This window comes from Quercus suber, unplaced genomic scaffold (assembly GCF_002906115.3).
Source record: "Quercus suber isolate HL8 unplaced genomic scaffold, Cork oak 2.0 scaffold_616, whole genome shotgun sequence".
Lineage (NCBI taxonomy): Eukaryota > Viridiplantae > Streptophyta > Magnoliopsida > Fagales > Fagaceae > Quercus > Quercus suber.
The window spans coordinates 367,628-381,727 of NW_027070059.1; the positions used below are offsets into that span (position 1 = coordinate 367,628).

The following is a 14,100-nucleotide window of genomic DNA, read 5'->3' on the forward strand; positions in this document are numbered from 1 at the left end:
ACAAAAATAATAAATTCCTACTTCAAAGTTGAAATGCCTTCCTGCTTCTAATAAATTCCTACTTTTACGTTGATTTAAATTCCTACTTCTACTCACTAACTCCCTACAAAATAGGATTACTCTTATGTTAGTTTAAAACTCCCCCAATCTACAAAACTCACTCCACGTATTCATTTTTTTTTTACTTCATCACGACGTATTTGTTTCTTCTGTCCTCCTTATTTTTCAAAATTTCATTACACTCTTAGGATTTTTTTTTTTTTTTTTTTTTTTGTGATTGTTAAAAATAGAAATTCCAAATTATAATAAATGCAAATTATTAATTTTTACCCAAAAAATAGAAGAGCCTCTAGGCACGCGCATGAACGCGTGCTTAGAGACTAGTCTATACTACTATTTATAGGACCATTTTTCTGTTCGTTTTCAAAATTCAATCGCTACTACAAATTTATTTTGTCATCTAAAAAAAAAAATTTTTTTTTATCACTCTCTCATTTCACGGCAATGCCCACAATGCCGTTTGCCATCGGAAACCACCATTAGCCTTCGACCACACGGGGCCGTTTTCTGTCAGCCACATCGGCATTCAACGTCTTGACCTCTTCTCTGTTCAATCACCAGTGAACTAAGGTACACACACATTCAAGGACAACTATTAATATTTATGCTTTTCGCTCTTAATTATACAATTTCCTTTGCTTTCTGATTGTTTATTTTTTAAACAATGAATTGGGACGCAATAGAACTAAAAATCCTCTAAATCTGCCTTTAACAGTGCTACTAATAACTTACTGTATTAACTTGCTGACAATTTTTATTTACTTTTATGCTCTACTTTCTCATTAGAAGTTTAGGAAAGAAATTATTATGATTCTGTAACTTTAAGTATTAGCACACCAGAAGGTTCCTTGAGATGATTTGGTGGTTGCAACAAAAAAGGTTCTAAATTCTAATTCTAACAAGGGAATATACGTATTGTTTTATATCATATTTTGGTGTAGAATCTGATTTGCTTCTCTTTTTTCTTTCGTTTGTGTCCGAAGCCAACGACAAGAGGATCGTGAGGTTCCATCCCAAGGATTGTCCCCAGTGGCAGTTTTCTTTCATCCTATATTTACCATCTATTTATTATTTCAAAATAGATAACCTATCATACTTTCGTTTCGTATGGCATTTTAGTATTGAACCCAAGATTATCATCTCCATTTCTTTTTTCGGTTGTTGGAATGGTAGAGGTGCTTGGTTGGGAACCTAGGTATGGATGTTATATATCTTTATTATTCATTTATTTGAATTCTTCTTTCCCAATATTTATGGAGTCGTTATCAATTGCCTTTTTTCTGTGCTTATTAGGCTCTCATGGTCAAGGTACAAAAAATTGGATTTGTATCATGACAGATGTAAAAATGGTTGAAGGTTGACACGTTGATTACTACATAAACAAAATTGGCAAAAAATGATAATAATTACAGAATACTATTTTTTGGGTAAGGGTTAATTTAGATCATTTATTATACTTTGTAAAAAAAAAAAAAAAAAAAAAAACCAGCCGTACACCCATATTTTAGTCACATACATAACTCCAAACTGCTACCTAACAAATTTAAATCTCCCCAACAGTTGTAATGTTATCAAATTACTTCTCATCTCTTCCATAAAAAAGAAAATACTCCTCTTCTCCATCCTCAAGTCCCTACTTTTTATACTAAGAAGAACAATAGTAATAGGTGGCTGCATGCTAGAGGAAGCCACTTAAAAAAGTATTTACTCATCATTTTCTTTCCATTCATGTTAGATAATTTAAGCTTTTATGTTTTTTGAATCTTTGTCACCAAATTCTATTTAATACCATTGTTCAATAGTTTCTTTTGGAATTCGTTATTTGCAGCATATTAATTAAACTCAACAGCTAGGGGTGTCAATTCGTGTTCGCGGGTCGGGTTCGTGTCGTGTCGAGCCATAAGTACTCTGCTATATGGGTTGACCCAAACCCGACCTGTTTAGTAAACGTGTCAAGAATCCTCAACCCTAACCCGACCTGTTTATTAAACAAGTTGACCCAACCTGACACGTTTAACCTGTTTAATTAATAAGTCATGTAAAAATTAATACTAATAACCTGTTTGATTAATAGGTCATACATGATCTAAATAATCTATTATTAATTTCTATATATCTAAAATTAAAATACAATTACAACCATAAATATAATAATAAACATATAATTACAACAACAAAAATTAAGCAATAATAACAAAATTTAATATCTTTATTACCTAAACGGGTTAAACAGGTCAAACGGGTTCACATGTTAAACACGAACACGACCCGTTTATTAAACGGGTCAGCCGTGTCGACCCAAATATGACCCGAACCCATTTAGCCTCAACCCATGACCTGTTTATAAACAGGTTAGTCGTGTCGGGTTCGCGGGTCGTGTCAAATTTTGCCACCCCTATCAACAGCTATGAGACTTACATAGCAGATGTGTAGTCAATAGCAAAAATGTAAGTATCTTTCGTCTATTCACTATTTACTTTCCTGTATTTGGTTTATATTTCGTTTCCTTGCTTTGTTATCATTATCCTTTCTATACCATTATTTTGTATAAAAAAAAAATATATATATATACATAATAACACTCTCACATTTTTTTATATTCTTATTACACTCACAGGTTTTCTTATATTTTTGCTACACTCTCATGTTTCTTATGTTCATTTAAATTTTTTTTTTTATAACTACATTTTTTATATTCTTGTGTTTTGTTTAAGTATGAGTTCTTATCTTGCTACACTCTCACGGTTCCTTTTTTTTAATTATTATAATAACCACGTTTCTTATATTCCTGTGTTTTGTTTAAATATGGTTGTCATGTATTCATAGTTTAAGGAGTACTTACTTTTGGATGAATGTGATTAGGAATTCAAGGGTGTTTGACAGTTGCTTATTACCTGTGGTTGACTTAAAAATAGGGTTTTTGCTTGAACTGGGTATTTGAGAAAGAATATTGGTAAGAGCTCTTTCTCTTTGTTTTGGCTTGCAATCAAACACAAACTCTTTTTTTGTTTTTTTGTTTTTTTTTGTTTTGTTTTGTTTTGTTTTTTTTTTTTCCTTCTGAGGGGATTACTTTATGCTACTAGGTTTGTTTGTTTGTTTGTTTGTTTGTTTGTTGTTGTTGTTGTTTTTTATTTATTTATTTTTTTTTTTTAGAGATTACACTGCTACTTGCTTTCCTAATCAAACACAAACTCTAATAAAGTATCTCAAAATCATTGATGGTGGATAAGTTTTGACCAGAACCATCACTACTTTCTCTGGTAAATTCTTCCAAAAACGTAAATCAAAATGAATTGTAGACACTTTGTATTTGTTTTGCCTTTGAATTGTTTTTTTAGTTTTAAATCACATACGCAATATATGGAATACTCAAATGCACATTAATGACACACATATTAAGTTGATAGAAAAAGAGTGAATTTATAATAAACTCTTTAATAACACGCATGCTAGGTGTGGGGCCAGAGAGTCAGACAGCCCCGGCCCACTCCATACTAGGCCCAAAGGCCCATGCCGAGGAGGTACTAACGATCCGAGGACGAGAGTAGAAGGCCCAGTTGCCCAAGAAACAGTGCCGAGCATCCTGAGCGTCCAAAGAGAAGAGAGCGAACACCACGCGCCAGCAATGGAGGCATGGTGGAGGAGCAAGTCCCGGATGGACTGTCACCTCCACATTAAATGCCTTCAACTAACACCCTGGCTGCATTAATGAGGATAGGACTTCTGAACAGTGTTGTCTTGGGTGCTGCAACCCACAGGAGGAATGGGAATGCGGCTGATGAGACAGGCCCTCCAGTGGTGGCCTAGCTGATCAACAAATGTAAGGCCAGGATCAACTGAGAGAGATGTAGATAATGTAAGGAGTCTCTCTTGAAAAGGGGACGGGAAATCTGAATGTAGGAGTACTATAGCAATCTGTATTCTCTCAGAAAACCTTGTAATCAATCTTCAAAGAAATAATAAGAACTCCAAGCTCTGGAGGGCAGGTCCGAAGAGCATTATTGTGCATTCCAATTAAAGCTTAAGTTATCAAACTCCCATGCAACTATGCATGGCCGTTGCATTTCTCACTAGGGCCTAGTTCTTGAATCCGCTCTCTATAAATTTATTGCAGGGTTAGCTGGGCTTGAGTCCACTCTTTCAACAGTAGAAGTGCTTGAACCCGGTCCCTACACTAGGTACTTGGTTTTTTGATTAATTTTTTTTTAATACTTGGTTTAACATTAATTCTTTTATTTTTCTTAGGTTGATGTACGCACAAATTTATTGGATTGCATTGAGAAGGCATTGGAATGGAACATTAGCATTGAGGAGGTATTGGAATGGAATATTAGATAAGTTCGGGTGAGAGAATTTATAAAAATTATTTTATGATTCAACCTCACATGAATGAAGTGGTTGTTATTTAAGAAATTGTTGTAAAAAAATTCCTTTTGTAATAGAAACTGTGGGGCCCGTGGGCCTGGTAGCCTCGGCCCATCTTGCATTTGGCCTATGGCCCATGCCGAGGAGGAATGATCGTCCGAGGATGGCGTATGAAAACTTAAGCTTTTTTGGATCCACGCCGAGGACATCCCTATCCTCGGCGTAACGAGGCTAATTCCAGGCGGGGGAGCGGGCCAAGAACAGGTTGTCACCTCCACACTAAATGCCCTCACCTAACCCTCCTGGCCGCATTAATGAGGATGTAAGCCCTAGACAATGTAACATTGGTCCTTGTGAACCACTTGAGTACTGATAAGGCCTCTGATGGGACGGACGGTCAGAGGGAAGGCAAGTGAATGGTCAACAGATGGAAGAAAGAGATAGGAGGAAGAGGACTATATAAGAAAGGCAAGCAAAGCAGTTGGGGGGGTGGGGAGGGAGAAAGAACCTCCTTGAACAAGGGCCGAGGAGCTACCCTTAGCACTAAGTTGGCTTCATCCCCCTTCAATGAGAAAAGGTTCTGGGTGTAACGCTGTTAGTCTGTTAGGGCCTAATTCTTCATCCCACTTCTAGAAATATATTGTTGGGGCCTATCTAAATTGAGTCCCTACAGAAACTATATTTATCATTTGTATAATTCTAGTGAAATTCAATTTACATTTTTTTTAATAAGTATTAATTTACTACGGTATCAAAAATGTTATGTACCTTTTCTTGGTTTTAAAGGTAGTTGATAAATTTTAAATTTAAGCTCTTTTTAACTATTGTTATAGATGTATAGTAAGTGGCAAACTTTTAAGATTAAAAAACTAAATTTATGGATTAAAAAAATTGATAACTGTTGAGCCTTTCTTTTAACACACACAAAAAAAAAAAAAAAAAAAAAAAGAGCCTTTGATCATATATTAAAAAAATAGTTGCAAAATTTTTAAATTTAAGCTTTTATTTACTTCTTTTATGAATGTGTAGTAAGTGGCTAAATTTTAGGATTAAAAAACTACATTTTAGGATTAAACAAAAAATGCTAACTGTCATAAATAAAATTATTAAAAAAAAAAAAAAACACCACTAGTTGAAAATGTCAGTCTTTTATCGTAAAAAATAAAATAAAAAAGTATAGTTGTTAAATTTTAAATTTAAGCACTTTTTAATTTTTTGTTACGAATTTGTAGTACATGGCTAACTTTTAGGATTAAAACACTACATTTTAGATTAAAAAAAAATTTTTTAAAAAAATCTAGAACAACACCCAAACAAAAACAAACATGGATCTTGGATGCTTTTCATTTAACAAAAATAAAAGAGAAAAAAAAAATACTAACACAAAAAAATGGCGGCCTTTTACTGGAACAAAAATAAATAAAAACAATTAAAATTTTGTAATTTGTTTTTTTATGGATGTGTAGTAAGTGGCTAAATGTTAGGACTAAAGATAAGTACTAATAAGTAATAACTAGCCTCTGAGCACGCGTGGCTCTTCTATTTTTTGGAGAAAAAGTTAATAATTTGCATCTATTATAATTTGATACTATTACATTTTTCAATAACAAAAAAACCTAAGGGTGTGATGAATATTATGCGTTTGCAAGTGAAATAATTTTTCATCACATTCCTAGGTTTTTTTTGTATGAATGAAAAACTTAATAATCCCAAATTATAATAGATGCAAATTATTTACTTTTTCCTCAAAAAATAGAAGAGTCTCTGAGTGTAAATATGTATGTAGAGTGTAAACATAACAATCGGATAATTTGAAGGGTTGTTTATACCTCTCGTTATTAAGAAAATTAATTAAGCCTAGGGGTGGTGGCAAATGTGACAAGATACTATTTTCTCTCTCATGAATAATGTATTCTACTAATTAAATTTATAGTGATATTTCACGTAAAAGGAGAAAAAACATCGTCATTGAACTCTAAGAGTACTTAATAGTTTTCCCCATTCTACATCCAAGAACTAGGGGTGTTTGGTAAAGTAAAGAATTATTTCAAATTGGTTTTTAATTAAACTTGGAATATAAATCATATTTGTGGGGCCCGTGGGCCTGATAGCCTCAGCCCATCGTGTAGTAGGCCCAAGGCCGACACTGAGGAAGACTGGCCATCCAAGGCTAAGTTGGGGAAAGCCTCTTTTTTGACCCACGCCAAGGACCTCTTCGTCCTCGGCATACTAAGGATAATTTTGGGAAGGGACAAGCCCAGAGCAAGCTGTCACATTCACACTTAATGCATTCACCTAACCCCTCTGGCCGCATTAATGGGAATATAACCCCTTAGCAGGGCAACGTTGATCAGAGTGAACCACTTGAGTACTGATAAGGCCTCTGATGGGACGGACGGTCAGAAGAAAGGCGAATGGATAATCAACAGATGGAAGAAGGAGATAGGAAAATGAAGACTATATAAGAAAAGCAAGTAAAGTAAGATATGGGGGGGGGGAAAGGAGGAGAAAAAAAGGGGCTCCTTGGCCACGGTCCGAGGAGCATCCCCCCAGTTGTAAATAAACTCTAAGTATTTTTTAATAAAAGAGAGTTCGTGCTTGGTGAACGACGGCCAACGCCTAAACCTTCAACCCACTCTCTACAAATTTATTGTTTGGGCTTGTTGGGCTGAAAAACTATTCATATTCAGGGTCAAATCCAAATTGAGTCCCTACAATTGGCGCCGTCTGTGGGAAGGATTAGTGTGCTGGCCGGCGCACTAGGCGATTGTTCTAAGTGGTCGTTTTACAGTAGGTTGGCGAAGTAAAAAAAAGAAAAAAGAAAAAAAAAAGAAAATAGAAGATTTGATAGCGAAAAGAGAGATCTTGATATTATTTTATAAATAGAAACAGTACAAATTACAATTAGAGGCTCAGGCAGGCGTGTTTCACAAACAAATTTACAAGCTAATCCTACCAGCTAGTTCTACAATCAGAGGCCCAGATGGACCCGCCCTAAAAAACTAGCCAAAGGGAAGTGTCAAGCCGTGCTTTTATTGGCATCAAGAGAATGGGAGAGCTTGACACTAAAAGCAGGGAAGGGGGAGGGCCAGCTTGTTTCAAGGCCACCAACAACTCCTTTCTCGGAGCGGCGGAGCTTGAACAAAGAGAGGAGCAGATGCAGGGGCTCCGGGACACCTTCCCCCATGATGTTCCCTTGATTCTCTTCAATCCTCACGAGTGTTGGCCGTTGGAGACGGCAACACTCGAGCACCGCCCATGACATGAATTCGCATGCCTTCTTCATCGGGGGTGCGCTCCGAGGAGAGACGTTAGGTACTTCAACAACATCCCTCCGGGCCACCTTGTATGGCGCCATCGGGGTTACGCCTAGATTCTGCCGCACCGGAAGCCCAGTGGGGGCTGTGGCCATAACGACTCTTGGCACGGATGTCCTCACACCCGCCCAAAGCCGCCTCATATTTGCCAACTCCAGTCACAATTCTGGCAGGGTTGTTAAAGGGGCTTGGGGAGCTGAAAGGGTATATTCTTTCTGTTTGTGTTGGAAGGTTCATGGATTATGGAGAAACCATCCCCCCACCTTATATGGGGGATGAGGGTTGGTAAGAATTAATTCATGCAGAATTCGAAAAGAGAGTTATTAGCAGGGCTAATAATGAAGCTACCAAATTCCAAGGGGGTCGTAGACCATTGGACTCGTGTTAATTCACGAGGACATTAATGAAGGAGCGTTTAGGATGGGGGCTCGAGCTGAAGGCGAGATCAACGCCACGTGTAAAGATCATAATCCAACCCAAGGAGGAATCATCTCCAGTAAAGCGGTCCGAGGACAAACCCCTACTTACAGAAAAATAGAAGTGGTAGACAGAACCAAGGTATTGCATGGTCCTTGGACCCAAGCCTATGGTAAAACTATTCACACCATTATACCTGGGTACTAGACAGAACCAAGGTATTGTATGGTCCTCGGACTCAAACCTATGGGAAACTAGATACTTACAGAAAAATAGAAGTGGTAGACAGAACCAAGGTATTGCATGGTCCTCGGACCCAAGCCTATGGTAAAACTATTCACACCATTATACCTGGGTACTAGACAGAACCAAGGTATTGCATAAAAAAAAAAAAAAAAAAAAAAAAAAAGAAAGAAAGAAAGAAAAAAGAAAAAGAAAAAAGAAGGTTAGTGCTTTTAGAAATAGAAGTAAGGGTCTATTCTCTTATTTATATTAGTAAGTTGCCCGTGCGATGTACGGATAATATTGTAATGATTTATGTAAATTTTTTTGGTGAATGTTGTACATATATTATAGCATATTTTTATAAAACTTTATTAGTAATGAGTTCATCATAAGCAGCAACAATTATAAATTGCAAATACACATCCATTATAATTATTCAATTCAAGGAATGAGTAATAATATTGTATAATAAAAGTTGATAAAAGCATATCAATTCATTCCATATTATTGATCTTTAGTATGTGATGTAATAAAGAGCTTCATTACGAAATATATATGTATATATATATATATATATTTTTTTTTTCCTTCAATGCTTTGTTATTACAGTATGGCGACGATTGTAAAGCTTGTTTTTGGGTATGTTATCATCATCTGTTTCTTCATCTTCAACGTTTGAAGTTTGGTCCATTCCTATTTGTTCAATTTTTGAGCTTTCATCACTTTTTCCTTTTATTGCATCATTTGTTTTAATCATTAATGAATTAGCATTGGAAGATTCTTGACTAGATCTTACAAAGTTTGGACTTGCAGATTTAATAATTTAAATAAGTTGTTCCTCAGTTTGTTTTTCAACAAGATCTCTTGCAAATTTATTTAAGATTTTCTCAGCATCTCAATTAAATATCACAAAAGTTGCTTTGTTAGTTGCATCAATAATTTCAATTTGAAACTTCAATTTGAATCATGCATCTGAAGTAGTTTGCAATTGTATATTAGAAGTTATAGTAAGATAAATATATTATAAATATTTTGAGAGTATGTAGTTAATGTGAGTGCCTCTAACCTTGGGATAGGGAGATTTGTTTTTGTTTCACATTTTGCACACTAAAATGATCCTGATTGTGGTTTGACCTTCCTTCCATAAAGCACGCATGAAATGTAATGCCAGCCCATCGTTGTATCAATGTTGCTTATTGTTACAATACCCTAGCAGTTCACACCCTGCAATGAACTTTAAAGTTAATATATATATATATATATATTTTAATGTAAATAATATGATTTTTTTTTTTTTCATGTAAATGATGAGTATAATTTGAAATGATTAACAAACATGTTTCATAGGATCTCATTCAATGCATTTTATATTTTCTATTGTCTTTATATTCTTTAAAGATAAATCCTCCAATGAAAATGTTTTTGTATGTATTTTTTGTATAGGATCATGTTTTTAACTATTCTTATTATTGATTTTTTTAAAAGAAAATATTATGTAAATGACATTTTGTGAGATAGTAATGCTATTTATTAGAAGTTTTTTGTTATTATAAATTTTAGAAATATGCACTTGTCAATTATTTCAACAACCTCAGGAATCTTAAGATTTATATATATTTTTGTTGCATTGGTCGATGACAAAGAGAATTTGCCATCATAAATTGCATAGAACATTATTAATAAATAAAAAAAGCGTATTGAAAAAAGGAAGACATGATTTCATGAGAATGAAATTTTCTAGAAGTATCATTTATAGGATCATGTTTTTTACCATTCCTTTTATTGATTTTTTTTTAAAAGAAAATATTATTTAAATGACATTTTGTGAGATAGTATATGCTAATTATTAGACGTATTTTTGTTATTATAAATTTTAGAAATATGCACTTGTCAATTATTTCAGCAACCTCAAGAATCTCAAGATTTATATATATTTTTATTGCATTGGTCGATGATAAAGAGAATTTGCCATCATAAATTGCATAGAACATTATTAATATATATATATATATATATAAGTGTATTGAAAAAAGGAAGACATGATTTCATAAGAGTGAATTTTTCTAGAAGTATCATTTATACGTGAGGGAGGAGGAAGAGAGTTTGTAAGTGGGTAAGAGTTTTGGCTTTGATTTACAGGTGGGAAGGGTCAAACTTGGGTCATAATATGTAAAATAATAACTGGACTTGGGCTTTCCATAAGGTTTGGTTTATTTTTGAAAGTTAGTCCATTTTTTAGAGAATAACATTTGGTCTAATTGTCAAGAGCAGCTCATATTTTATATAACAGTAAAAATATAAGTTACTATGATCTATTAGATAATAGTAAAAAAAACTTAACAAAAAGAGGTAAAAATGGTTAAATGCAAAATTAGAGAACTACATGACAAGACCTTATGCACTTTCGCATGAGGTCTTTGTTTTTCTATTGATATATTGATTGATGTGCGTGCATGAGTGTGTAGTGAATACACGGAGAGAGCAAGGCGCAAGGGTGAAGGAGAATTTTCCAATGAGTGCAATGAAAAGTAGAGAACTCTTGAATTAAATTTATGGTAGGATCCACAATTCATATGAGAGAGGAGTACGCATTTATTATACTCCTGGAGTATTCAATATTTTCTTCCTAATTTGTCCCATTTATATTCATCAATATATCATCAATCAATCAGTCAATATATATATATATATATATAAAGTAGAGAACTCGTGCGAGAGTATATGAGGTCTTGTCATATGACACTCTAATTTTGCATTTAACATTTTTTTTTCATTAAATTTTTTTTACTATTACCCAAAAAATCACATGAACTTATTTTACTATTATCTCATTAATCACTCATTAATTACTTGAGCTTACACCACACCTTTCTCTTTTCTTCATGTCTTTTAGCATACCTACCTTTTTAGTATTAAAAATAAAGCAAATAATAATAATAATAATAATAATAATTAAGGATTAATAGTAATAACTAACCAAATAAGGTCTTAAGGAAAGATAGATAGACATGAAAATGTTGTGGATTGTTAAATGAAACATATTGTTTCACTATCATGAAAATAAAAGACTTGAGATTGATAAAGCATTTGTAAAAGAGAGAAAATTGAATCAGAGGGGCCGACACCTTCGTCATACTAGCCTTTCACCACCATCAAGCCGCCGAAACCCGTATGAGTAATTTTTTTCCTTTTTAAATTAGGGGCTTAAATATGATTTAGGGTTGGGTAATTTGGATGGATAGTTTTTTTTTTATTGGATATATAAGTAGAGAGAATATTTGGTGCACAATGTAAAGTTATATTCTACCTTAGTTTTAAATCATCTATACGTCACATGCATATGCACTTGCCCACACTATGTCTTAATGTTACATTATCGATGAGTGGAAGACGGTGAGAGAGTTCGGCATACTTCATTTCATGGTATGCAATCTATGAATGCAACACAAATTATTTGATTTTTATGGTCCAATTACTCTTTTGCATTTATTTTTGGATTTATGATTATTTAAAGATTAATCTTATCTTGAGAAGGTTACAAATATGCAGTGAAGCTACCAAACTAATTTTTAACATCTCAAAATATATATGTTTCTTTACTCTAATTTAGTTTACTTTTTATTTATTTATAATATATATACAACATTCTCTAAAACCATTTAACATAAAATATCACAAAATTATCCATGCATCACACAAGCAACTTACTAATATATTATAAAGGTTAGATCCCAAAACTGGTGGATACATGCATGCTACGATGACACTTATTCATTTTCAAAGCATACTATAATGACATGTGGCAACTTCCTATAATTAATTGGTATGATTGGATAAACAATGCCACATGTTAAAATATTATTTGTACATCTCAATGTGTTCTCTAATATACTATGTGGGGCCCGTGGGCCTGATAGCCTCAGCCCATCGTGTAGTAGGCCCAAGGCCGACGCCGAGGAAGACTGACCATCCAAGGCTAAGTTGGGGAAAGCCTCTTTTTTTGACCCACGCCGAGGACCTCTTCGTCCTCGACATACTAAGGATAATTTTGGGAAGGGACAAGCCCAGAGCAAGCTGTCACATTCACACTTAATGCATTCACCTAACCCCTCTTGCCGCATTAATGGGGATATAACCCCTTAGCAGGGCAACGTTGATCAGAGTGAACCACTTGAGTACTGATAAGGCCTCTGATGGGACGGACGGCTAGAAGAAAGGTAAATGGATGATCAACAGATGGAAGGAGGAGATAGGAAAATGAAGACTATATAAGAAAAGCAAGTAAAGTAAAGAAAGGGGGGGGAAAGGAGGAGAAAAAAAAGGGGCTCCTCGGCCACGGGCCGAGGAGCATCCCCCCAGTTGTAAATAAACTCTAAGTATTTTTTAATAAAAGAGAGTTCATGCTTGGTGAACGACGGCCAACGCCTAAACCTTCAACCCACTCTCTACAAATTTATTGTTTGGGCTTGTTGGGTTGAAAACCCATTCGTACTCAGGGTCAAATCCAAATTGAGTCCCTACAATTGGCGCCGTCTGTGGGAATGATTAGTGGGCTGGCCGGCGCACCAGGCGATTGTTCTAAGTGGTCGTTTTACAGTAGGTTGGCAAAGTAAAAAAAAAAAAAAAGAGAAAAAAAAAATAGAAGATTTGACAGCGAAAAGAGAGATCTTGATATTATTTCATAAATAAAAATAGTACAAATTACAATCAGAGGTTCAGGCAAGCATGTTTCACAAACAAATTTACAAGCTAACCCTACCAGCTAGTTCTACAATCAGAGGCCCAGGTGGACCCGCCCTAAAAAAACTAGCCAGAGGAAAGTGTCAAGCCGTGCTTTTATTGGCATCAAAAGAATGGGAGAGCTTGACACTAAAAGCAGGGAAGGGGGAGGGCCAGCTTGTTCCAAGGCCACCAACAACTCCTTTCTCGGAGCGGCGGAGCTTGAACAAGGAGAGGAGCAGATGCAGGGGCTCCGGGACACCTTCCCCCATGATGTTCCCTTGATTCTCTCCAATCCTCACGAGTGTTGGCCGTTGGAGACGGCAACACTCGAGCACTGCCCATGACATGAATTCGCACGCCTTCTTAGTCGGGGGTGCGCTCCGAGGAGAGACGTTAGGTACTTCAACAACATCCCTCCGAGCCACCTTGTATGGCGCCATCGGGGTTACGCCTAGATTCTGCCGCACCGGAAGCCTAGTGGGGGCTGCGGCCATAACGGCTCTTGGCACGGATGTCCTCACACCCGCCCAAAGCCGCCTCATATTTGCCAACTCCAGTCACAATTCCGGCGGGGTTGTTAAAGGGACTTGGGGAGCTGAAAGGGTATATTCTTTCTGTTTGTGTTGGAAGGTTCATGGATTATGGAGAAACCATCCCCCCACCTTATATGGGGGATAAGGGTTGGTAAGAATTAATTCATGCAGAATTCGAAAAGAGAGTTATCAGTAGGGCTAATAATGAAGCTACCAAATTCCAAGGGGGTCGTAGACCGTTGGACTCGTGTTAATTCACGAGGACATTAATGAAGGCGCGTTTCGCGCACCGAAGCGTCAAGCGCGGAACACGAACGGATAAAAGGCGCTTCATAAATGAAAAAGATGGGGGCTCGAGCTGGAGGCGAGATCAACGCCACGTGTAAAGATCATAATCCGACCCAAGGAGGAATCATCTCCAGTAAAGCGGTCCGAGGACAAATCCCTGTTTATAGAAAAAT

At 35.7% G+C, this 14,100-nt stretch overlaps 1 long non-coding RNA gene across 1 annotated transcript; it reads left to right on the forward strand.

Annotated features, from left to right (window-relative positions):
- The first annotated feature begins 316 nt into the window (after positions 1–316).
- On the forward strand, positions 317–4,890 carry LOC136064054 (uncharacterized). Its single transcript, XR_010625702.1, has 5 exons — positions 317–630; positions 3,514–4,046; positions 4,175–4,238; positions 4,306–4,404; positions 4,503–4,890. It is a non-coding gene; the product is annotated as an uncharacterized LOC136064054 (long non-coding RNA).
- Positions 4,891–14,100: the final 9,210 nt, after the last annotated feature.